Source organism: Ambystoma mexicanum, chromosome 5p (genome assembly GCF_040938575.1).
Source record: "Ambystoma mexicanum isolate Mex_15411 chromosome 5p, UKY_AmexF1_1, whole genome shotgun sequence".
Classification (NCBI taxonomy): Eukaryota; Metazoa; Chordata; class Amphibia; order Caudata; family Ambystomatidae; genus Ambystoma; species Ambystoma mexicanum.
In genome coordinates this window covers 1,369,706,746-1,369,730,514 of record NC_090930.1, presented here as the reverse complement: position 1 = coordinate 1,369,730,514, position 23,769 = coordinate 1,369,706,746, and positions in this window count along the sequence as shown.

The window sequence follows — 23,769 nt, the reverse complement described above, 5'->3', positions numbered from 1 at the left end:
ACAAGGGCAGCGGGCTATTCCGACGGCTCACTGGTTGTTGTCAAGGGCCAGGGCATCATCGAACTCCTCTTCAATGGCTTGGACGCGGGCATGTTCCCTGGCCCCGTGGTCTCGCAGGGATAATGCACTGTCCAGCTCCAACTCCCTGCGAATACCCTCGAGGCACTCAGCCCGCCTCAGCGCCCTCCGCATGGAGTTCTCCGCCCTGACCATTGTGAGCCGTTCTTCCTCTGCCCGCTGCTGCTCCGCATCTATCTGCTGGCCCAACCGCTCCCACACGGAAGACACTCCCATTCCAGGGCTCTCCTGCCCTCCAGCCGATGCCTGCACCCCTGATGTTGATGGCCCCGAGCCATGATGCCTCCCACGTCGAGCCTGCCGCTGCCTCCGACGCAACTACCTGTGCCAGCACGACGGCATCCAGGCTGATGGAATCCACCGACACCGTCGTGCACGTGCCCTGCCCGATGATGCCGTCACATCCTCCATCTGCTGGGGTCTAGTTGCTGGTGTGTCCACCCCTGCTGGACCTCCGACTCCCGACTGTGGCAGGGATGGGATCTCCACCGAGTTGGCTGCGTTGGTCGGGGCAGGTCCACAGGGGGCCCTGGTGGCATCTGGGCCGGGAGACGGCATGGAGAACGACTGGCGCATAGCCTCCACAGAGGAGAAGAGGGTCGCCAGAGTGCCCGACACATGTACGAAACCCCCAACCATGGCCGCTCCCAATTGGCCACGTTGGCACGGTGCTCTTCGTGATGACGTGCGCAACGCAACACCAATCAGGACCTTCTCCGTACGGCCAGGGCTCCGCTCGTCCTAAGGTGGAGGGGAGTCAGATGACATGGACATCCCCCCTACCTGCGGACGGGCCTGGGATGGGGCGTCCCTGCTGGTGCATGGTGGTGCAGTCACAGTGTCAGGGACAGTGACATGCACAGGCACCTCCACGGCGACCTGTGCTGCCTCCTGCCCCTGCCCCTGGACTGCACCACTTGCACCAGCAAGGATGCCCCCACCAGGCCCCATGTGCGGCTCAGTAGCGGCCTCCTCCTCCTCTGTGGAAACCACCAACCTGGATGGCTCCACCCCATCTTCCGCCGTTGCAAGCCCCTGTGGGGGCTCACCCACCCCTTCCACTGCAGCCATGGGGGCATCCCCGCCACTTTGCTCCACAGCGCCGTCTCCGCCCTCTTCTTCACTTTGCGCTGTGTAGAGGGAGACATAGAACACAAGCATCAGGGTACTGTACAATGGTCCCCTAGACAGGAAGCAATAGCAGATGAGTGGCACTGTCAAAGATCCCTTCCATCATGTCCCTCCACAACACATGGGTCAGTGCAGGCAAAACACATGCAGTAACAGGCATGGTGCATGCTATGGACATTAGCAAACATGTCCAAGGGACTCTTGAAACATAAAATGTTGTTTTTGAACTCACATGCATCATGGGTCATGCCTATCACATGCACACACTTCACCGTACTTTCATCCATCTGGACTCGTACACCCCAGACACAGTGGATGCAAGGATAACTAGGCTGCATCAGTGATTCTGAACATTGTCACAGACATGTGTCATGAATCCATGGCATTCACAAGTCACAGACACGCAGGTCAGACACACAGACATGGACACCATACATGTACATGGCATCAGCACCCATCCCTCACCCCCACCCATGTCCAGGAACAGAGACCGGCATGCTCTCGTGTGTCCATTCCGCATAGGGCTCCCCATGTTGTTAGGCGGAAACCTGTGCAGTTCCCTCTGGGACCACTGCAAAAGATTTAGGACTACAGGTGTTTGGCGGTGAACCCACTTGGTAGCAGTCTGTACCACACAGATTCACTTGGTAGCTGTGGCTGAGCAGTCAGACTTCCCTCAAGAAGAGTTGAGCAGTATGTGGAGTATACAAAATAGGGCAATTCTTCCCAGCAAGACAAGCAAACACGCAACGAGGCTTAGTGTAAAGATATTAAGGTATTTATTTATAACTAAACATGTATGAAAAACACTATGGCACTTTCACGGCAAACAAATCAAACACAATTACTCTACGAAGAAGAAACGATCAATCCCCCTAGCAATATTTCGACAAGTCTAGGTTCTACCGGCACCACATATTTACAGACAGAGGTGTATACCTCAACCTAGATGGCACTCTAATATTGGTTAGGACGGGAGAGAAAAAGATAGGCAGGTTAAGAAATCAACACAGTTCAATACTTCACGGGCAAGATGTACGGTAAGAAGGCAAGAACCACAATAGATCATAAAGTTCAGAGGCCAGGCCCACTAGGAGAGAGGCAAGGCGATATGTCCCAAAAAGTCTCTAGTGGAGATGCATTCAAGTCTTTGTAGCAAATTGTTATCGGCAGATTGAACCAGTTCAGAACAATAAATGAGAAAAGCTTGGAGGCGACCCAACGGAACGGAGAGGATTAAGACACCTCACTCGAACCGATCGAAAGGGAAGCCAGGCGGACACGGTACCTTGTTGTGGAGGGCAGCTCCGGCGGGGGCAGTTGTTCCTGGTGGTGGATGCACGTCAGGTCTTTGCCAAGAGTAGAGGGGTTCTCGTCGTCGAAGAAAAGTGAAGTCCGGTGCACCACCAGGGAAGAGGTCAGCCGCCGAGTGCTCCTTCACAAGGCACCACCTTTTGGTCGCGGTACAGGAGTAGTGGCTATCCGGTTGCCGGGGTGCGTTGCACGGGCAATTCGACCACTGCATCCTGAGGCGGATAAAAAGCAAAGGGGACTGGTTGTTCCCACCAGTCAGGGGAAGAGACTCTCCGGCAGGGAGATCTCCTCTGTCGTCGGGAAGTGGTGAGTCGGTTCCGCAGGGCTCCAACGGAGGTGTCGTCGTGCAGGTCGGCTCAGCATTACCCTCGTCGGATTCTTAGGTCCTGTGGCGACTTCTGAAGATCCAGTCCCAAAAGCCCTGCTTTTATGCAGAAAACCCCCATTCATTCAGCCTAGCTGTCAATCAACACATGCTAAGTGGTGAGCGGGAAGGCTCACCACTTGGGCCAATCACTCCAGAGTGCGACCGGAGTTGGCAAGGCAACTCGGTCCAGGGTGCCTAAACCCCCTCCCACACCCCTGTGGTAACCCAGACAGAATGGCACCACTTTGGAGGGTCTCTGTACAGAGCCCGCCAAAAGTGGAACAAAGGGCTCAACCTTTGGTTTAGGAGTCACAGAGACAAACACAGACGCCATTTTAAAAACCGAGTTCTGGTAGAAAATACCATCCGATAAACTTATTTACGATAAGTAGACCGGTGGTACGTTAGAGATTAACGAGGAAAAGTATCAATCTCCAACAATGGGACGAATCCCATAGGGTTAGGTTCGGGGTTGAACATAACAAGTAGTTTCCACTGCCACCAGCCAAGACTCGACGAGGGGGGACGGGACAGTGCCCCCTCGAGTAACAGATCCAGGAGTAATCGAATTACCCCTACTAGTACGTCCACAATAAGATGGTTTGTACTAGTTCTGTTAGTAAATTTAGGTCTAGTAAAGCCAATGGTGACTTTACATGCCCGGGGAGACAGTAGTCAGTCCCCGGGTATGGAGTCTATGGTGGAGGTCCGCTAGGACGCCCCAGTGCTACGGCACATAGGGTGCGGTGTAACACACATAGAAAAACATATGAGACCCTATGGAGTAAAAGACCCCATAGCCCATAGAACACATTGACATTCAAAGGAATTACACACATACATGTCCAAGAGTGAGAGTAAAAGAGTCTCACTCTTGGCAGGATGGAAAAAAACAAACTCCCGAAATCCAGCAAAGCTGCTGGGGGACTCACTAGGTTAGGAAATTCAGCCTAAACAGAGAATTCTCCCTAACACATGTTGCATTTAAACACATACACAACCGTGTGCTTCACACATTACTGGTCTCACATGCATGACCATGATGTCCCTGCACACACACACGCGTACATGGCCTATGTCACACATACAGGCAAGTATCAGACAACCAGCACACTACAACATGCCCTGTCTCACACAGCAATGCTTGTCGACTTACCGCTCGACTCCAGACAGGTCTGCCTCTCAAGGACCTGGACGTGGAGCGCTGGGGATATGCGTTCCAGGACCCTCATCTGATCTTCCGACAAGTGGCCCCAGCGCCCCTTATCATCCGCTGCCTTCAAGAGGCGCCGGGCCTTGTTGAGGGTCCTGGACCTGAAGTCCTCCCAGCGCTTCTTGACATGATGGAATAGTCGGACTGCCACCCCCTCCGCGTTTATGGCAGTCAGAATGTCCGTCCAGATCCTGTCCCGTCCTTCCTTGTCGGAACGTGATGATCCGAAGAGGGCATCATAATGCCCCAGGGCAAGCTCCACCAGGACACCAACTTCCTTCTGACTGAAGCTGGTGGCCCTCTGCCCCTCTGGCTGGGGGTCGCCAGTGGTCTCGGATGGTGTTTGCCCTGACATGGCGACCCCCGAGGCAGGCATGGGTGGGCAACTGGGTCATGGGGCTGGGCTGTGGAGAGATGGTATCCCAGTCAGGAGTCTTCTGTTCCAGCAGGGTTGTACACAGCAACTGGACCCCTGCAGATGGCTGATGTGCAGGCACCAAATGGCAGGGCACGGTGGCAGCAGGCAGGCAGGCAGGCAGCAGCATATGGCTCGTTGGAGGCTGCTCGGGGCAGTGGGGGGCAGTAATTCAGCCTTTTGGGCAGGAGCATGGTCTTCCACATGCTTACGCGTGGCCAGCTTGATACGGAGTGATTTGGCACGTGAAAATTCTGCACGTCAGCGTGTAATTCGAGGAAAGGCCCTTAGCGCGTAAGCGCGTCAGCACGCATACGCGATTCCATTGGAACAAAGGCCCTTAGCGCGTAAGCGCGTCTGTGACGTATCGCGCACAGGCGTTGCCCTGGCAGGGCTTGAAGATCCCACGTGGATTTCCATTGCTCAGTACGTGCTTTTCGTGGGGTGCGGTGCGTGTGTTCTGCAGGCGTTGGGGTTCATACGCTATTACTTCACAGCGGGTGGGTGTTGGCTACGCGTTCTTCTACATGCAAGGCAGACGGTGAGTGGTACCCTGCTCCCCCAGGCCCGATCGCATGTTAAACAACCCGCGAGCCCCTGAAATACACGTACCACGCTCCCCCATGCCCGATCGCGTGTTAAACTTCCCGCGCACCCACGAAATACACGCACACGCTATTCTTCACACAGCGGGTGTCCGTGTTTGTCGCGTACCCCTTTGCACGTCATTTAGGGGTGCGTGGGAAGTTTCACACGTGAATTTAGCAGGGTACATGTATTTCAGGGGTTCCGGGGAGTACTACATGTGAATTGGCCATGTGGGTCATCCCAGGTGTTCCCTCTACACCCTCCACGGCCCCTGCAGGCAGCCCACACCACAGGGGACTACCCTGCACCCCTGCTCATGTCCCGCAGGCAGACCATCCACCATGGGCATGCCCCCTAGCCAAGCCACATGTCACCCTGCACTACTGATCAACAACGCATGTCTCCCAGCACCCCCACACCCCAGCACTGTGGGACACCTGCCAGCAGGCCCCCACTGATGTCCCCCTGCACCACCACCCCCCAGCATCCAGGGGCACCCTCCACCAGGCCCCCACTCATGTCCAACTCATGTCCCCCTGCACCCCCAGCACTGTGGGGCACCCTCCACCAGGCCCCACTCATGTCCCCCTGCACCACCACCCCCCAGCATCCAGGGGCACCCTCCACCAGGCACCCACTCATGTCCCCCTGCAAACCCACCCCCCAGCATCCAAGGGCACCCTCCACCAGGCCCCCACTCATTTCCAACTCATGTCCCCCTGCACCCCCACCCCCCAGCACTGTGGGACACCTGCCAGCAGGCCCCCACACATGTCCCCCTGCACCACCACCCCCCAGCATCCAGGGGCACCCTCCACCAGGCCCCACTCATGTCCACCTGCACCCCCACCCCCCAGCACTGTGGGGCACCCTCCACCAGGCCCCCGCTCATGTCTCACAGCACCCCCACCCCCAGCAGTGCAGGGCACCTGCCAGCAGGCCCCCATACATGTCCCCCCAACACCTCATGACGATCCATAATCATGGCCCCCATTCCCCCTCAATACACTGCCTACGCCACCCCAGTCCGAACACACCACCAGGTATGACATCCACCCCACAAAGAAATCACCAGCACATGATGCATCCCAAATGGCTAGTCTGCACATCAACACATATCCGTCAAACCCACACAATGACAGCATGTGAATGATAGAACATACATTGTGACATGCATGAAACCAAAGAGAGAATACCACACATTGAAGTACCAAATAATAATGTATTAAACAGAAAAGCAAGGCAATGAAATGGAACAGAAGAAAATGGAAATAATAAATGAAATCCAGCATGTCCAATAAATGAAAAAGATGCATGAAATCCAAATGAAAAGCAATCCAAAAGCAAGTCTCCAAAGTGTCAGTCTGAGAAAATAAATCCAAGATTCCAAAATAAGAAAAAACCATTGATCCATGGGAGAAAAAAAATCAACAATCCAAATCCATTGTCAAACTATGTACAAGGTGAACATCCAGGGTCCATGTGCCCAATCCTTTAAATGAAACCTATAAAATAAAATACTACCTAATGAAGAACTATATACAAGAAGTTGGGGCATTGTCCAAGCGCCCTAAAACAAAACAAAACCGAAAGGAAACTTAACACTAAAGAACTATTTACAAGGGCAGCGGGCTAGTCCGACGGCTCACTTCTGGATGTTCCGGGCCAGGGCATCATCGAACTCCTGCTCAATGTCCCGGAGGCGGTCCTCTTCCATGGCCCCGAGGGTCCGCAGGGATGATGTCATGTTCTCCTCCAACTCCCTGCGGATTGCCTCGAGGCACTCGGCCCGCCTCAGGGCCCTCTGCATGGAGTTCTCCGCCCTGACCATCGTGAGCCGTGCCTCTTCCGCCCGCTGCCGCTCCGCATCTATGGCGTGGCCCAACCGCTGCCACATGGAAGACACTTCCCGTCCTGGGTCTTCCTGCCCTCCGGCCGATGCCTGCCCCTCCGATGTCGAAGGCCCCGAGCCATCATGGATCCCACCTCGTTGCTGCTGCTGCTGTGCCTGTGCCCATGCCCTGGCTCCTGCTGCCTGCACATCCTCCGCCGGCCGGGGTGCAGTCGTTGATGTGGCCACCCCTGCTGGACGTCCGACTCCCGACTGTGGCAGGGATGTGTCCTCCACCAGCCTGGCCGCACCGTCAGAGGCAGCTCCACAGGGCACCCAGGTAACAAATGGGTGGAAAGATGGCACGGAGGACGACTGGCGCATAGGGTGTTCAGTTGAGGAGGGGGACGGAACAAGCTCCAGCAAACGGAGGAATCCGGCCTGGGTGACCTGTCCCAGTATGCCGACGCAGTCAACGAGCCATTTGAGATGACGTGCAGTCTCCACATGGCCCGTTGACGCAACGCCACACCAGTCAGGACAGGCTCAACCCGTACCTGGATAGCCACGTCTGCAGGCAGAGGAAGGCCAGTTGTTGTAAGCTCATCCCCTGCCTGAAAACGGGTCTGGACGTAGGCATCCCTGCTGGTGCAAGATGATGAAGTGACAGGATCAGGGACAGGATTGCACACAGGCACCTCCGCGGCGGCCTGTGCTGCCTCCTGTCCCTGGTCCTGCACTGCACCACTAGCGCCAGTGGAATCCCCACCTCCAGACCCCGTCTCTGTCACTTGCACGGCCTTCTCCTCCACCAAACCCCCCACCAACCTGGATGACTCCGTGCCATCTTCCCCCGTTGGGTCCTGTGGGGTCCCAGCTGCTCCTTCTGCTGCCGAGGAGTCCAACTATGACCTCCGCCTCTTGGACCTCCCCCCGGCAGCTGCGGCCTGGGACGTGGCACCGGACTCCTCACTCCCCAACGAGATGACAACCTGGGAGGGGATCCGGGCCTTGCGTCTCCGGCTGGTGGTGCGATCCCTGCCGCTGTGCTCCACAGTACCTTCTCCGACCCTCTTCATCAGTTGACGCTGCAGACAGGGAGAAATAAAACACAGGCATCAGGGCACTGTACAATGGACACATACACACATGACAGCTGTACATGAGTGGCATTGGCAAACCTCAGACATGGCATCACAATCGCCAACACACATGTCATTTCAACTCGCACACATGAGCCATACCACAGCCATATCGCAACAGCCAGCACCATCCATACACATACAACAGCATGAGCAGGCAAAGGTGAGCCAGACATCACATGCAACACAGGGAGTGCACTACACATGCACACACACCACCACACTTGCATGCATGTGTACACCTCTGCCAACTGTCGCAGTGTTGAGATCGGCATCCATGTCACATCTGCCAATCAGGCTTCCACATCCCGGTGTCACATGCATCCATGTTGCATCACTGTTGTACCCTTGTCAAATACACACACATGTACACAGTGCAGATACATGCAGCTGAAACCAACATCCATGTGTGACATCACGAACATGCCTACTTACATATACATTCATTCAAACATGTGTGCCCACACATCTGCATTTGGCATGCAAGCCTACACACACAAGCACCATCCATGTCTCACACGTGAGAGCCCTCGCATGTGTTAGCCTCACGGCCCTGTACACCACCCCCATACTTGGCACCATAAAAACACATGTGCAACCTGCACACTACTAGGCACACCACCACACGCACAGCTTACAATCAGGATGCATGTACACTTACCGCTTGACTCCAGAAGGGTCTGGCTCTCAAGGACCTGGATGTGGAGCACTGGGGATATGCGTTCCAGGACCCTCATCTGATCTTCAGACAAGTGGCCCCTGTGCCCCTTAGCATCCGCTGCCTTCACGAGGCGCCGGGCCTTGTTGAGGGTCCTGGACCTGAAGTCCTCCCAGCGCTTCTTGACATGATGGAATAGTCGGACTGCCACCCCCACCGCGTTGATGGCAGTCACGATGTCCGTCCAGATCTGAGTCCGTCCTTCCTTGTCTCCGCGCAAACTTCCGAAGAGGGCATCATACTGCCCCAGGACTTGCTCCACCAAGACACCAACTTCGGTGGCAGTGAAGCTGGTGCCCCTCTGCCTCTCTGGCCGGGGGTTGCCAGTGGTGCCAGATGTTGCAGTGCCCGACATGACAACCCCAGAGGCAGGAGTGGGTGGGCAACTGGGGCCTGGGGCTGGTCTGTGGAGCGATGAAATCCAAGTCGGGAGTCTTCGGTTCCAGCAGGGGTGGTCACAGCAACAGCACCCCTGGCTGATGTGCAGGCAGCAAATGGCAGGGAACGTGGGCAGCAGGCAGTCAGGCAGCAGCAGATGGCAGGTGGGAGCGTGCGTGGGGCTCTGGGGGGCAGTACTTCGGCCTTCTGGGCAGGAGCGTGGTTTCCGTGTGCTTACGCGTGGCCAGCTTGATACGGAGTGATTTGGCACGTGAAAATCCAGCACGTCTGCGTGTAATTCGAGGAAAGGGCCTTAGCGCGTAAGCGCGTCAGCACACGTACGCGAATTCATTGGCCCAAAGGCCCCCAGCGTGTAGGCGCGTCTATGACGTTACGCACACGTTTGTTTTCCATGGCGCGTAGAAAAAATAAGCACGTCAGAGTGTCATAGCATGTAATTGGTGGAAAGGGCCTCAGCGCGTATGCACGTCTTTGACGTGCGCGCGCGAGCGTTTCCCTGTACACGGGTGCATGTTACACATCCAATGACTGCACGTCAGAGTGTCAGCTCGTGTAATTGGAGGATAGGGCCTTAGCGCGTACACGCGGAAGTGACGCTGGACGTGTGGGCATGTTTAAAAGGTACGTGTAGAACGCCATTTCCTTGTACGTGCTTTTCGTGGAGAGTGAGTGGGTGAAATCTGTACTTCTTGTTGGTTCACACGCAATGTACTTCTTTTGGCGGGGGTGTTGCCAACGCGCACACGTGCATCTTTTTCACGCTATTTTTCCAGGCAGACGGTGAGTCGCGCACATATTTAACATCTGTGCTTGCCCCGTGTGTCGCGTACCCCTTCAGAGGATATTCTAGGCTGCGTGTGACACGCATACGTTCATTTTTGTGTTTCTGGGTGCCACAGCATAGTGCAGGTTTATTTTTCCACGCACGTGGTCTAGGAGGGGTTGCGTGCACATTATCTCCCTTTTTTGGGGTGCCTGTGCGTTGCGTGACCGGTCATCTTCCCCCAGGGGCCACATACAGCCTTGCTAGAGCACTAGGGTACGAATTCCATCTAGTACCCTACCCCTTTGACCCCAATTGCCCAGGACAATAGTTTACTGCAACTCCCATACGCACAACATCAGTGCCATGGTTGGGAGGCGAGCACGCGGTAAGGGTGGCAAAGGTGGCCGAGCCTCAAGAGGTGGGCGTGGTGGATACGGTAGGGGACATGGCCGGGACTCGCAGGGTGCCTCTAGTCCCCCATGTGTGGGTGACCAGTCAGGGACACCCATGCCCCCCCCCTGGTTGAGGGTAACGTGGCTGACACCATCCCTGCTCAGCCCTTGTTGGACCAGTCCATTGTGGCACCAGACCTGGTACAGGGTGATCCATGGCTGACTTCCAGGTCAGCAGGTCTAGGCCATGTGTGGCGGTGCACGTTGGTATCACCAGGCCACGTGGATCAGGGGCAGCTATGTCATCTGCTGCCCCGAGTAGGCAGGCTGGGGAGGCTGCAGGGGCAGCTGTGGCTCCATCCACCCCAGCTCTGCGTCTCCCAGCCAGGACAGTGACAGTCCCAGTCCATCCTGTTGACGTTCCCCCTGACTACATCACACTTCAGCTAATGCCTGCACCAAGTCCCATGGTGAGTGTTCATTCCCACACTCCTAGTCCACAGTCCACCGGGGCTCCTGCCCCTAGTGTCCAGAGCGGCGTAGGAACTCAGGATCCCCACCACCTTCCAAGTGGAAGAGGAAGAGTGCTCGTCCAGTACAGGCTGATGCCCCAGACACGGCTACACAGTCCCGCCCACCAAGGAAGCCCAGCTTCAATCTGACTGAACTTGATGCACTTGTGGAGTATGTGTCCGCACATGTCAGCGAAATGGTGATTACTGCAGGATGCAAGACCACACCTGCACAACGTCTGGCACACTGGCAGACTATCACGGACATCATAAGTGCCCTTGGATTCGTGAGGCACACAGCTAATGATTGCTACAAGCGCTGGAATGACCTGAAGCGCAGGGCAAAGAAAAAGCTGGCCTCAAGTCATGCCGCTACTCTAGTGACTGGAGGTGGGTCTCCAGCAGAGGACATTGAACTCACTCCACATGAGTATGTTGCTGGGACCTACGTCACGGAGGGACAGATCCAAGGCGTGGGAGACCTGCCAGATTACGAGGCATTGTCCGGTGAGTGCACATGCATGTGTGTGTCATCCATGTGCATGGTGTGTGTGTGAGGGCTTCTGATTGAGTGCCAGGTGAGGGTGTGTGTGCCTGAGTGGTTTGGGTCACCCATGTGCTTCATCCAATACATTCTGCGCACCAGGATTTGGGTATTGCAGTATCCCTTCTGGCAACAGTAGACATTTAGCCCAACCTCACGCCAGTTGCCCTTGAAGTGTCATCTTGCCACAACATTGTTGCGTATTATTCTGCGTTCATTCAGGCTGATTGTTTGCATTCCACCACTTTCACTAGGAATTTCTCAGTCCTATTGTCACATGTGTGACATGGCTATGGTACATGCCATCTGTGTGATGGCATGTGTCATGTATGTGTATTGGGCATGCCAATCACAGGCCAATGTGTGATGGCACTGCTAGCCAGCATGCAGCAAATGTGTTGGTCTTCCATCTTGGTTTCATCAATGTGTGCCATTTGCCTCCCCTTCATACGCAGTGATGGTGCATGCATGGGAGGGTTATAGTCATGTGGGACATGTGTCAATGAAGTACTGGTTCTGTTGCTTCTCAGCCCTAATTGTGTGCCATGGTGCTAATGCCTGTTCCCATTTCTTTTCTTGCATATCTTTGCAGGGGATGACGCACTTGATACTACTGGGGTTGTGGAGATGGTGCAGACCCAGGAGGCGTCTCAGCCCGAATGGGCACCAGTGAGGGACGTGGTGTGGTGGTGGGTGAGAACCCACACTTGCTGCAGACCATTTTCTCAAGGGGTGTCTCTGGGTGCACCTCCCCCGAGCTCTGTTCAGGTGTCGATTCGGATGATGAGACCTATGTGCCGTCGCAGGTAAGTGTTTCTGCGAGGGATTCTGTACTGTCCAACCCACCTACACCAGGGGTAGAACCCTCAATGGGGATGTCAGTGTTGGTAGGGTCGCCTTTGGTGGTTACGGATGCAGGGTCACACTCCGCAACATCTGATCCTGTTCCTGGGCCAGCAGATCAGAGGGGGAATGCAGTCCTGCAGCCTCAGGCAGTGCCGGCACAGCAAGGCACAGTTCGCCTTGCCCCAGACAGGTGTGGTGCCCGCCGACGCGTGGCCGTACGCCTCCTGGCAATACCGCATGGGAGCAATCCATATACGGTATGGCAAACCAACAGGCAGCATCATCTGAGATGATGGCTCAGGCCATGGATAGGGGGCCACTTTCATTGTCCCCCAAGAAAGGCTGATGGAACAACTACAGCAGGCAAGAGACTCCATTTGCCAGTCACACAGGGAGGACATGTTGGCGTCCAACAGGGACAGACGGGCGGCACTGGAGACTCTGCGGGAAGCCATTTCTATTGAGTCCCAGGGCCACAGGGAAGCCCTGAGGGTGGAACTCCTTCAGCTCAGGGTGACTCTTGTTGAGCTTGAGGCTTCAACTGACACGAGGACAGAACAGCAGCTGGAGCGGCTCACACGTACCCTCTTAGCTGAGATGCAGGCAACTCGGGAGGAGGTCCGGACATCCCGTGAGTTGTTGCATGGGGACCTCTGCACGATTATCCTCCAGAACCAGATGTTCGACACCCGCATGCTTGCTGCCATGGAGGACCAGACTAGGGCTTTGCGTGGGCTGCCTCCCATAGTACCACCACCTCCTGATGCAGCTGCAGAGGGTGAGGAGAGCGACAGCAGCGATTTTCTCACAATAGGGTAGCCGTGCAGGCCATGAGCCCATGGAGGTGGTTTTTTTTCCCAAAATCCACACAGGTGGGTTTTGGTGTGCACCCTGTCCTCGGACCTCTTGGGTGGCCTCCTCTTGGGTGGCAAATATAGCATGACATGCCATGGTGTGTTATGTGGCGGTGCCGGGGAGGGTTTGGGTGACATGGCACTGTTCTCCTGTTGTATTTTGCAAGTGGGTATTCATTTTTGCTGCATAGAAGTGTGTCTTTTGATGACACTGCATTGGTGGTGTTTGTGTAGGTAGGGATGCGCACATTGTGACACTTCCAGGTGAACAATCTCAGGCTGCTATGGTTCTGACAGTTGACTGTCCCTTCATTCATCATAATTGTCAGATTGAGTCATCATTGATTGTCAGATGGTATGTGCCAGGGCTGTGTGCACTCCACAGGGGTGTGATTTCTATGTGAAGTAATTAGCCACCAGCTGCGTACGGGCTGCCTCACCCCGTGCCCTGTCCCCTCCCATGCACAGCGGGCGTGCATGTGGTTGGGGATGTGGGGGCACCACCATGTCCACAGCCAGGCCCCATGCTGCCACTACGATCCTGCATACTACTAGTGGAGCGTATAACAGCTGCCCGCCAGAAAGGTCAAGGGAGCGAAAGCGTCACTTGAGCACTCCAAATGTGCGCTCCACTATCCCCCGGGTTGCAATATGGGCTGTGTTGTATCTTACCTCGGGAGGCGTGATGAGGTTCCGAATTGGCATCATCATGTGGGTGCTCAGAGGGTAGGCACTGTCCCCTGGGGAGGTGGTGATGGGTATCATTAGTGGGGTAGTGACATTACTCTGTATCTGACATGCAGGCGTGTGCAGTGGCATTTATACTCACCAAGCAGCCATGCATCGCCATGCTGCCCAGCTTCCATGTCCCGGTTTCGGGTTGACATCCTGTATATGAAGCTGTCGTGGGTGGACCCTGGATAGTTGGCATATACTGAGGTGATGATTCCCTTGCCATAACATACTACCTGGACGTTGATGGAATGCCAGTGCTTGCGGTTTCTATAGATGTGCTCAGATGCCCTGGGGGGACTTAGAGCCACATGGGTGCAATCAATGGCACCTAGCACTTTGGGGAATTGTGCCACCCCGTAGAAATCCTGGCTGACAGCCTGCCTTTCTGCAGGTGTTCTGGGCAGGTATATGTTCCTGCAGACTGATGGGTGTGGAGTGATGATGGCCAACACCTGGTGTAGGCACCGTGACTGCGTGGCCTGTGACACCCCCCCCCACTATGGCACTTGTCCGCTGAAATTATCTGATCCGGTAGCCAAGAAGTGCAGTACATTGAGGACCTTCTCCAGGGGGCTGAGTGCTTGGGAGCACAGGGTGGGTGATGTGAGGTCATCCTCCCACTCACTGACCAGGTCGAGTATTATGTGAGGTGGAAACCTGTACCTCCCATACACCTGGTCATCAGGCATAGCAAAAAGGCTGGTTCTGGGTGTAAAGATTCTGGCCCTGACTATCCTCCTCCTCCTGCGGTATCCCACGGCCACTGCTGCTAGGAACAGTATATTCATCCTGGCGTCTGGGCTTGTTTGTTGTTTGCGCACACTTTTATGCTGCGCGGGTCGACGTACGCCTGCTTCCTGCGAGTCGACGTGCGCCTGCTTCATGCTGGCATACGTGTTTCCGGATTGGACCATCTTTTTTGGCGCGTTGTAGGCGACCGTGTAAATATTCCCACCCACCCCAGGAATACACGTAACACGCTCTCCCAGGCCCAGTCACGTGTAAATCTTCCCGGCCACCCCAGGAATACACGTACCCCACTCTCCCAGGCCCAGTCGCGTGTGGACATTCACGCGAACCCCGTAATACACGCACCCTGCTGATATCGCGTGTGAAAGTTCACACGGACCCGTAATACACGTACCCTGCTGATATCGCGTGTGGAAGTTCACATGGACCCATAATACACGTACCCTGCTGATATCGCGTGTGGAAGTTCACGCGGACCCGCAATACACGTATCCTGCTGATATCGCGTGTGGAAGTTCACGCAGACCCGTAATAAAGGTACCCTGATGAAATCGCGTGTAAGACTACCCGCGCACCGCTGAAATACGCGTACTCCCTGCTAGGGGGTGGGTGTGCAGGGAGACATGAGTGGGGGCCTGGTGGAGGGTGCCCCTGGATGCTGGGGGGTGGGGGTTCAGGAGGACATGAGTTGGACATGAGTGGGGCCTGGTGGAGGGTGCCCCTGGATGCTGGGGGGTGGGGGTGCAGGGAGACATGAGTGGGGGCCTGGTGGAGGGTGCCCCACAGTGATGGGGGGTGGGGGTACAAGGGGACATGAGTGGGGGCCTGGTGGAGGGTGCCCCTGACTGCTGGGGGTGGGGGAGTGGGAGACATGAGTGGGGGCCTGGTGGAGGATGCCCCTGACTGCTGGGGGTGGGGGTGCAGGGGGACATGAGTTGGACATGAGTGGGTCCTGGTGGAGGGTGCCCCTGGATGCTGGGGGGTGGGGGTGCAGGGAGACATGATTGGGGGCCTGGTGGAGGGTGCCCCTGGATGCTGGGGGGTGGGGGTGCAGGGAGACATGAGTGGGGGCCTGGTGGAGGGTGCCCCTGGATGCTGGGGGATGGGGGTGCAGGGAGACATGAGTGTGGGCCTGGTGGAGGGTGTCCCTGACTGCTGGGGGGTAGGGGTGCTGGGAGACATGAGTGGGGGCCTGGTGGAGCGTGCCCCTGGATGCTGGGGGGTGGGGGTGCAGGGAGACATGAGTGGGGGCCTGGTGGAGGGTGCCCCTGGATGCTGGGGGGTGGGGGTTCTGGGAGACATGAGTGGGGGTCTGGTGAAGGGTGCCCCACAGTGCTGGGGGGTGGGGGTGCAGGGGGACATGAGTTGGACATGAGCGCAGGCCTGGTGGAGGGTGCCCCTGACTGCTGGGGGGTGGGGGGGTGGGAGACATGAGTGGGGGCCTGGTGGAGGGTGCCCCTGACTGCTGGGTGGTGGGGGGGTGGGAGACATGAGTGGGGGCCTGGTGGAGGGTGCCCCTGACTGCTGGGGGGTGGGGGTGCAGGGGGACATGAGTTGGACATGAGTGGGGCCTGGTGGAGGGTGCCCCTGGATGCTGGGGGGTGGGGGTGCAGGGAGACATGAGTGGGGGCCTGGTGGAGGGTGCCCCTGGATGCTGGGGGGTGGGGGTGCAGGGAGACATGAGTGGGGGCCTGGTGCAGGGTGCCCCTGGATGCTGGGGGGTGGGGGTGCTGGGAGACATGAGTGGGGCCTGGTGGAGGGCGCCCCACAGTGCTGGGGGGTGGAGGTGCAGGGGGACATGAGTTGGACATGAGTGGGGGCCTGGTGGAGGGTGCCCCTGACTGCTGGGGGGTGGGGGGGTGGGAGACATGAGTGGGGGCCTGGTGGAGGGTGCCCCTGACTGCTGGGGGGTGGGGGGGTGGGAGACATGAGTGGGGTCCTGGTGGAGAGTGCCCCTGGATGCTGGGGGGTAGGGGTCTAGGGGGACATGAGTTGGACATGAGTGGGGCCTGGTGGAGGGTGCCCCTGGATGCTGGGGGGTGAGGGTGCAGGGAGACATGAGTGGGGGCCTGGTGGAGTGTGCCCCTGGATGCTGGGGGGTGGGGGTGCAGGGAGACATGAATGTGGGCCTGGTGGAGGGTGCCCCACAGTGCTGGGGGGTGGGGGTGCAGGGAGACATGAGTGGGGGCCTGGTGGAGGGTGCCCCTGACTGCTGGGGGGTGGACGGGAGACATAAGTGGGGGCCTGGTGGAGGGTGCCCCAAAGTGCTGGGGGGTGTGGGTGCAGGGAGACATGAGTGGGGGCCTGGTGGAGGGTGCCCCACAGTGCTGGGGGGTGGGGGGAGAGACATGAGTGGGGGCCTGGTGGAGGGTGCCCCACAATGCTGGGGGGTGGGGGTGCAGGGAGACATGAGTGGGGGCCTGGTGGAGGGTGCCCCTGACTGCTGGGGGGTGGGGTTGGGGGACACATGAGTGGGGGCCTGGTGGAGGGTGCCCCTGGATGCTGAGGGGGTGGGGGGTGCAGGGAGACAGGAGTGGGGGCCTGGTGGAGGGTGCCCCTGGATGCTGGGGGGTGGGGGTGCAGGGAGACATGAGTGTGGGCCTGGTGGAGGGTGTCCCTGGATGCTGGGGGGTGGGGTGCTGGGAGACATGAGTGGGGGCCTGGTGGAGGGTGCCCCTAACTGCTGGGGGGTGGGGGTGCTGGGAGACATGAGTGGGGGCCTGGTGGAGGGTGCCCCTGACTGCTGAGGGGTGTGGGGGGAAACATGAGTGGGGGCCTGGTGGAGGGTGCCACTGACTGCTGGGGGGGTGGGGTTGCAGGAGGACATGAGTTGGACATGAGTGGGGCCTGGTGGAGGGTGCCCCTGGATGCTGGTGGGTGGGGGTGCAGGGAGACATGAGTGGGGGCCTGGTGGAGGGTGCCCCTGGATGCTCGGGGGTGGGGATGCAGGGAGACATGAGTGGGGGCCTGGTGGAGGGTGCCCCACAGTGCTGGGGGGTGGGGGTGCAGGGAGACATGAGTGGGGGCCTGGTGGAGGGTGCCCCTGACTGCTGGGGGGTGGGGTGCTGGGAGACATGAGTGGGGGCCTGGTGGAGGATGCCCCTGGATGCTGGGGGTGGGGGTGCAGGGAGACAGGAGTGGGGGCCTGGTGGAGGGTGCCCCTGGATGCTGGGGGGTGGGGGTGCTGGGAGACATGAGTGGGGGCCTGGTGGAGGGTGTCCCTGGTTGCTGGGGGCTGGGGGTGCAGGGAGACATGAGTGGGGGCCTGGTGGAGGGTGCCCCTGGATGCTGGGGGATGGGGGTGCAGGGAGACATGAGTGGGGGCCTGGTGGAGGGTGCGCCTGGATGCTGGGGGGTGGGGGGCTGGGAGACATGAGTGGGGGCCTGGTGGAGGGTGCCCCTGGATGCTGGGGGGTGGGGGTGCTGGGAGACATGAGTGGTAGCCTGGTGGAGGGTGCCCCTGGATGCTGGGGGGTGGGGGTGCAGGGAGATATGAGTGTGGGCCTGGTGGAGGGTGCCCCTGGATGCTGGGGGGTGGGGGTGCTGGGAGACCTGAGTGGGGGCCTGGTGGAGGGTGCCCCTGACTGCTGGGGGGTGTGGGGGGAGACATGAGTGGGGGCCTGGTGGAGGGTGCCCCTGACTGCTGGGGGGTGGGGTTGCAGGGGGACATGAGTTGGACATGAGTGGGGCCTGGTGGAGGGTGCCCCTGGATGCTGGTGGGTGGGGGTGCAAGGAGACATGAGTGGGGGCCAGGTGGAGGGTGCGGTGCCCCTGGTTGCTGGGGGGTGGGGGTGCATGGAGACATGAGTGGGGGCCTGGTGGAGGGTGCCCCACAGTGCTGGGGGGTGGGGGTGCAGGGAGACATGAGTGGGGGCCTGGTGGAGGGTGCCCCTGACTGCTGGGGGGTGGGGGTGCTGGGAGACATGAGTGGGGGCCTGGTGGAGGATGCCCCTGGATGCTGGGGGTGGGGTGCAGGGAGACAGGAGTGGGGGGCTGGTGGAGGGTGCCCCTGGATGCTGGGGGGTGGGGGTGCAGGGAGACATGAGTGGGGGCCTGGTGGAGAGTGCCCCACAGTGCTGGGGGGTGGGGGTGCAGGGAGACATGAGTGGGGGCCTGGTGGAGGGTGCCCCTGACTGCTGGGGGGTGGGGGTGCTGGGAGACATGAGTGGGGGCCTGGTGGAGGATGCCCCTGGATGCTGGGGGTGGGGTGCAGGGAGACAGGAGTGGGGGCCTGGTGGAGGGTGCCCCTGGATGCTGGTGGGTGGGGGTGCAAGGAGACATGAGTGGGGGCCAGGTGGAGGGTGCGGTGCCCCTGGTTGCTGGGGGGTGGGGGTGCATGGAGACATGAGTGGGGGCCTGGTGGAGGGTGCCCCACAGTGCTGGGGGGTGGGGGTGCAGGGAGACATGAGTGGGGGCCTGGTGGAGGTTGCCCCTGACTGCTGGGGGGTGGGGGTGCTGGGAGACATGAGTGGGGGCCTGGTGGAGGATGCCCCTGGATGCTGGGGGTGGGGTGCAGGGAGACAGGAGTGGGGGGCTGGTGGAGGGTGCCCCTGGATGCTGGGGGGTGGGGGTGCAGGGAGACATGAGTGGGGGCCTGGTGGAGAGTGCCCCACAGTGCTGGGGGGTGGGGGTGCAGGGAGATATGAGTGGGGGCCTGGTGGAGGGTGCCCCTGACTGCTGGGGGGTGGGGGTGCTGGGAGACATGAGTGGGGGCCTGGTGGAGGATGCCCCTGGATGCTGGGGGTGGGGTGCAGGGAGACAGGAGTGGGGGCCTGGTGGAGGGTGCCCCTGGATGCTGGGGGGTGGGGGTGCAGGGAGACATAAGTGGGGGCCTGGTGGAGGGTGCCCCTGGATGCTGGGGGGTGGGGGTACAGGGAGACATGAGTGGGGGCCTGGTGGAGGGTGCCCCTGGATGCTGGGGGGTGGGGGTGCTGGGAGACATGAGTGGGGGCCTGGTAGAGGGTGTCCCTGGATGCTGGGGGTGCAGAGAGACATGAGTGGGGGCCTGGTGGAGGGTGCCCCTGGATGCTGGGGGGTGGGGGTGCAGGGAGACATGAGTGGTGGCCTGGTGGAGGGTGCCCCTGGATGCTGGGGGGTTGGGGGGTGGGAGACATGAGTGGGGGCCTGGTGGAGGGTGCCCCTGGATGCTGGGGGGTGGGGGTGCTGGGAGACATGCGTTGGTGGGCAGTAGTGCAAGGTGACATGTGGGTTGGCTGGGGGGCATGGCCATGGTGGATGGGCTGCCTGCGGGACATGTGCAGGGGTGCAGGGTAGTCCCCTGTGGTGTGGGCCGCCTGCAGGGGCCGTGGAGGTTGTAGAGGGAACAGCTGGGAGGACCCACACGGCCAATTCACGTGTAGGACTCCCCGGCACCCCCGAAATACACGTAGGCCGCTGGATTTGCGTGTGGAATTTCCCGCGCACCCAGAGTACACGTACCCTGCTGAAATCGCATGTGAAACTTCACGCGCACACTGAAATACACGTACCCTGCAAATTCGCGTGTGAAACTTCCCGCGCACCTTGGAATACACGTACCCTGCTGAAATTGTGTGTGAAACGTCACGCGCACCCCGAAATACACGTACCACGGACAATCGCGTGTGGAACTTCCCGCGCACCCCGAAATACACGTACCACGGGCAATCGCGTGTGGAACTTCCCGCGCACCCCGAAATACACGTACCCAGGCCAATCGCGTGTGGAACTTCCCGCGCACCCTGAAATACACGCACGTGCTATTTTTCACACAGCGGGTGTCCGTGTTTGTCGGTACCCCTTTGCACCTCATTTGTCCTAGAGGGCCACAGTATGGATCATTCATCATAGTTGTATATAGGTGCTTTTGTTAGCGCACATTTTGGCGCACATTTATTTCAGGCGCAGGGACGCTACCACCTGCTTTCTTGTGGCCGACTTGTTTGGCCCTGTGCGCGTCTTTGACCGTGCGCTGGTTTGCCCTATTCGATTCCATGAATACGAGTTGTAGGCGAGCGTGTGGGCGTTCCGCGCACTTGCCTCCTGTACTTCCCCCGTGACGCCCATATTTTCACGCGTGTTACGCCCCCTGTTCCGCCTACTTTTGTTATGTGCGCCGCGCTTTGTGCGAATTCGCTGTGGCCGTGGCGCACGCCGTTGGATGACCTGTGCGCTGGCGTGCGCCGTGCACTTTTTCAGCGCACATCCAATATTTTTCTCGCGCACGGACTTCCATGAATCGATGTGCACTGGTTTCCCTGCGATTTTCGCACTTGCACTGCGATTCGCACGTTTTGGCACCTCTGCGCCGGAATTTTCGGCGCACATTAATTCCATGAATCGGCCTGAGAGTTTTCTAAGGTATTTAGTCATGCTATGGTTTGTTCACACATAGGTATTGTCATACTGTGTATGTCCAGTTTGTCTGTGGAGTAAATTTGCACTAGTGGTTTCATTTGTTTTTTCAGCATTGTTTCATTGAATTATGTACAGCCTGCTAGGGTTGGCATTAAGGACATACAGTTCACATTTTTGTGTGATAATTGTTCAATGACATCAGTAGCATATATGTTATGCCCGTATAGCTCGTGGATGCATCTGGTATTTAGGATAGACTGAGCTTTCTTAGATAGTACACCAATCCAAATGCTTTTTAAAATATTGGCGTAGGTGAGGTCTGCAGACTGACGCAGGTTTTCAGTTAGTTCTCTGATTTGGAAATGTTGCCAAATATTGAACTTCCCTATGCTTCCAAGAGTTTTATGTCACAGTTTGTGTCCTAAGGTTTTAAAAATACGTTCACCTCTCACTGGGATTAATTGAAGAAGTTCTCCAAAAACATTAACATGTTTTCCTCCAAACAGTTCTCCGTAGTCTGTTTTGAGCACCTCTTGCAATCTGAGGTGAATCAAAGCCAACATAAGGTTGGCGACCATGCTCACCTCATCTATTAGGAGCATTTTCATTTGTTTCAAAACTCTGCATAGCTCCATAGCAGCTTCTGTCAAAAGTTTGTAGTAGTTTTATTTGTTTTGGTGTTCTACTGGAAGGAGTAGCAATCAGTGTAAAGTGACTCCACCTAGGTTGTTGGCAGCTAAACCTGTGGGGGCGGTTACAACAGCTGAAAGCTTGTTGTTTGTTAATTGTTGGAGGAATTTACTGATGATTTTTATTAAGAATGTTAGGCCTGTTAGGTTTTCTCTGCTTTGATTTAGTAGGCTGTGACATATTGTGCAACTGCAGTGGAATTGTCTGCAATGTACTGCATATCTATATTTGCATTCCATACGAGGGCAAAGATTGCATTGTAATCATTGATGTACTTTGTTGCTTCGGTTCTTTTTATGTAGTATGTTTTCTTAGGTGATTTGCCTTTCACACTGTGTCCAACCGAAGACATGAAGCTGTTTACTTGTCCTTTTGTTGAAACTGGTCTAGGGAAACCAAATCGGCATTTGGTGTAGTATTTGCCTTTGTTTTAATATTTGAGCCGACAATACTTGCCACACTTGAGTCATTGAAACTGCAAAATGTGTGCATGTAGGTCGCTACGTGTAGTTTCATAAGGGATTTTGCAAGTGACATATTTGTGAATGAACTGCAAAATAGTTGCACCATTGTCCTGACCAAATTTAGGAGCATATTTAATCCACAGAAGCATCTGGATATGAGGTTCTCCACTGGCTTGATATTCTTTTCTCCAAAAGGAGTGTTCCACTTCTCCTACGGGAGGAAGGGTTTTATTACAAATGAAGTGCAGCATGGCAATAAAGCGATGATGGAAGTATCTTGATACATTTACAGAATCAAGAGAGCAGAGTTCTCCTGGTGTTTTCATGTCTATATCTGCTTTGTTTTTGTTTGCTATGTGTAGGAAAGTGTGGAAGTCTTCCCATGCATACTCTGCACAACTTAAAGTGGCAAACAATGTGGGTGGGCCAAGGTTGCGTAGCATACACCTTACATCGGTGTGCCGTGGGACTCAGTATTCTTTTGTGCCATGCATGTTTGCCGAGATATTTGTAATACTTGACTGTAAAACTTTGTCTCTGTCTTACACCTTTTGAAGAAGCTGCATAGCATATATGTTTTGAAAATTGGATCCTGTTTACAATGTGTGTGCAACTCCATAACATAGAGTTGCTAGTTCAGTTTCAAAGAGGGGGTGGAATATGTATTCCATGTTTTGTCTGAATCTGGGGTCTTCAGAATACATTCGTAAAGAGCGGAATTCTGATGCTGTCATTTGTGTGCATCTTTCATCGTACCTTCCACCTTTTCCAGTAGGAAAAAGTAGAGGAAAGACTTGTGCTTCTACACTTTTTTCCCATATACTAATTAGTGATCCTTTGACTTGCCGCATTTAATATGTTTCCAGTGCATCATCTATGGTGTCTTTGGAGTGCAGTGGGTGAATTGTATAGTGGTCTAAAATATTGGAGGCGGCAGTAGGACCTAGAAGTTCAAATTGGCCAGTTGTCGAGGAGTCCTGAATTATTTTGCTAGTTTCTCTCAGGTTTTCTTCAATGTTTATTTCTTTGTAGTATTCATTGTTGTCGTTCGTTAAGATATTGCAGGGCTTCTCTAACTTTGTTTTAAGTCCACTAGTTGCTGCCAAATGTGTTTGTCTTTTGTAGGTAAACCATTCACTAGGATAATCAAAGATTGTTCTATTGGCCGTTACACTCCTAGAGTGTCTACATTTTCTTTGGGATCTAATGGCATATAAACTACTTTGCCACAAATGCCTCTCAGTAATTCAGTGGGAGGTAATTTTGCTGTTTTTGGTTGTAGTCGTATTATTGCTTGAAATGGTTGTACTGTTTGGATTATAATGGTCTCATACAAATTAAGCTGTTGGAGTGGTTTTGGCAGTGGGAAGATTTCCAAATTATTACTGAAAGCCTGTGAAGGCATTTGGTTATTGTCAAGTTTGTAGTGCAGTATGTTCACAGTATTGAGGAGTTAGTAATTTCGTATTTGTTTTCTGCTATAAGGTAGAGAGCTAATTTGAACCATTCGGGTTCCTCATTGTCTTCTATTTTCTACATTATCTCTATAGTTTTCGTGCTCTTTGTATAAAAGGTTCTCCGACAACACACACATACCTGGTTTGGTACTTCAGCAGATGTGATTTTAAACTTTACTATTTCTTTTTTGTATGTGTCTAATAGAAAGTTGACATCTGCAAGGTTG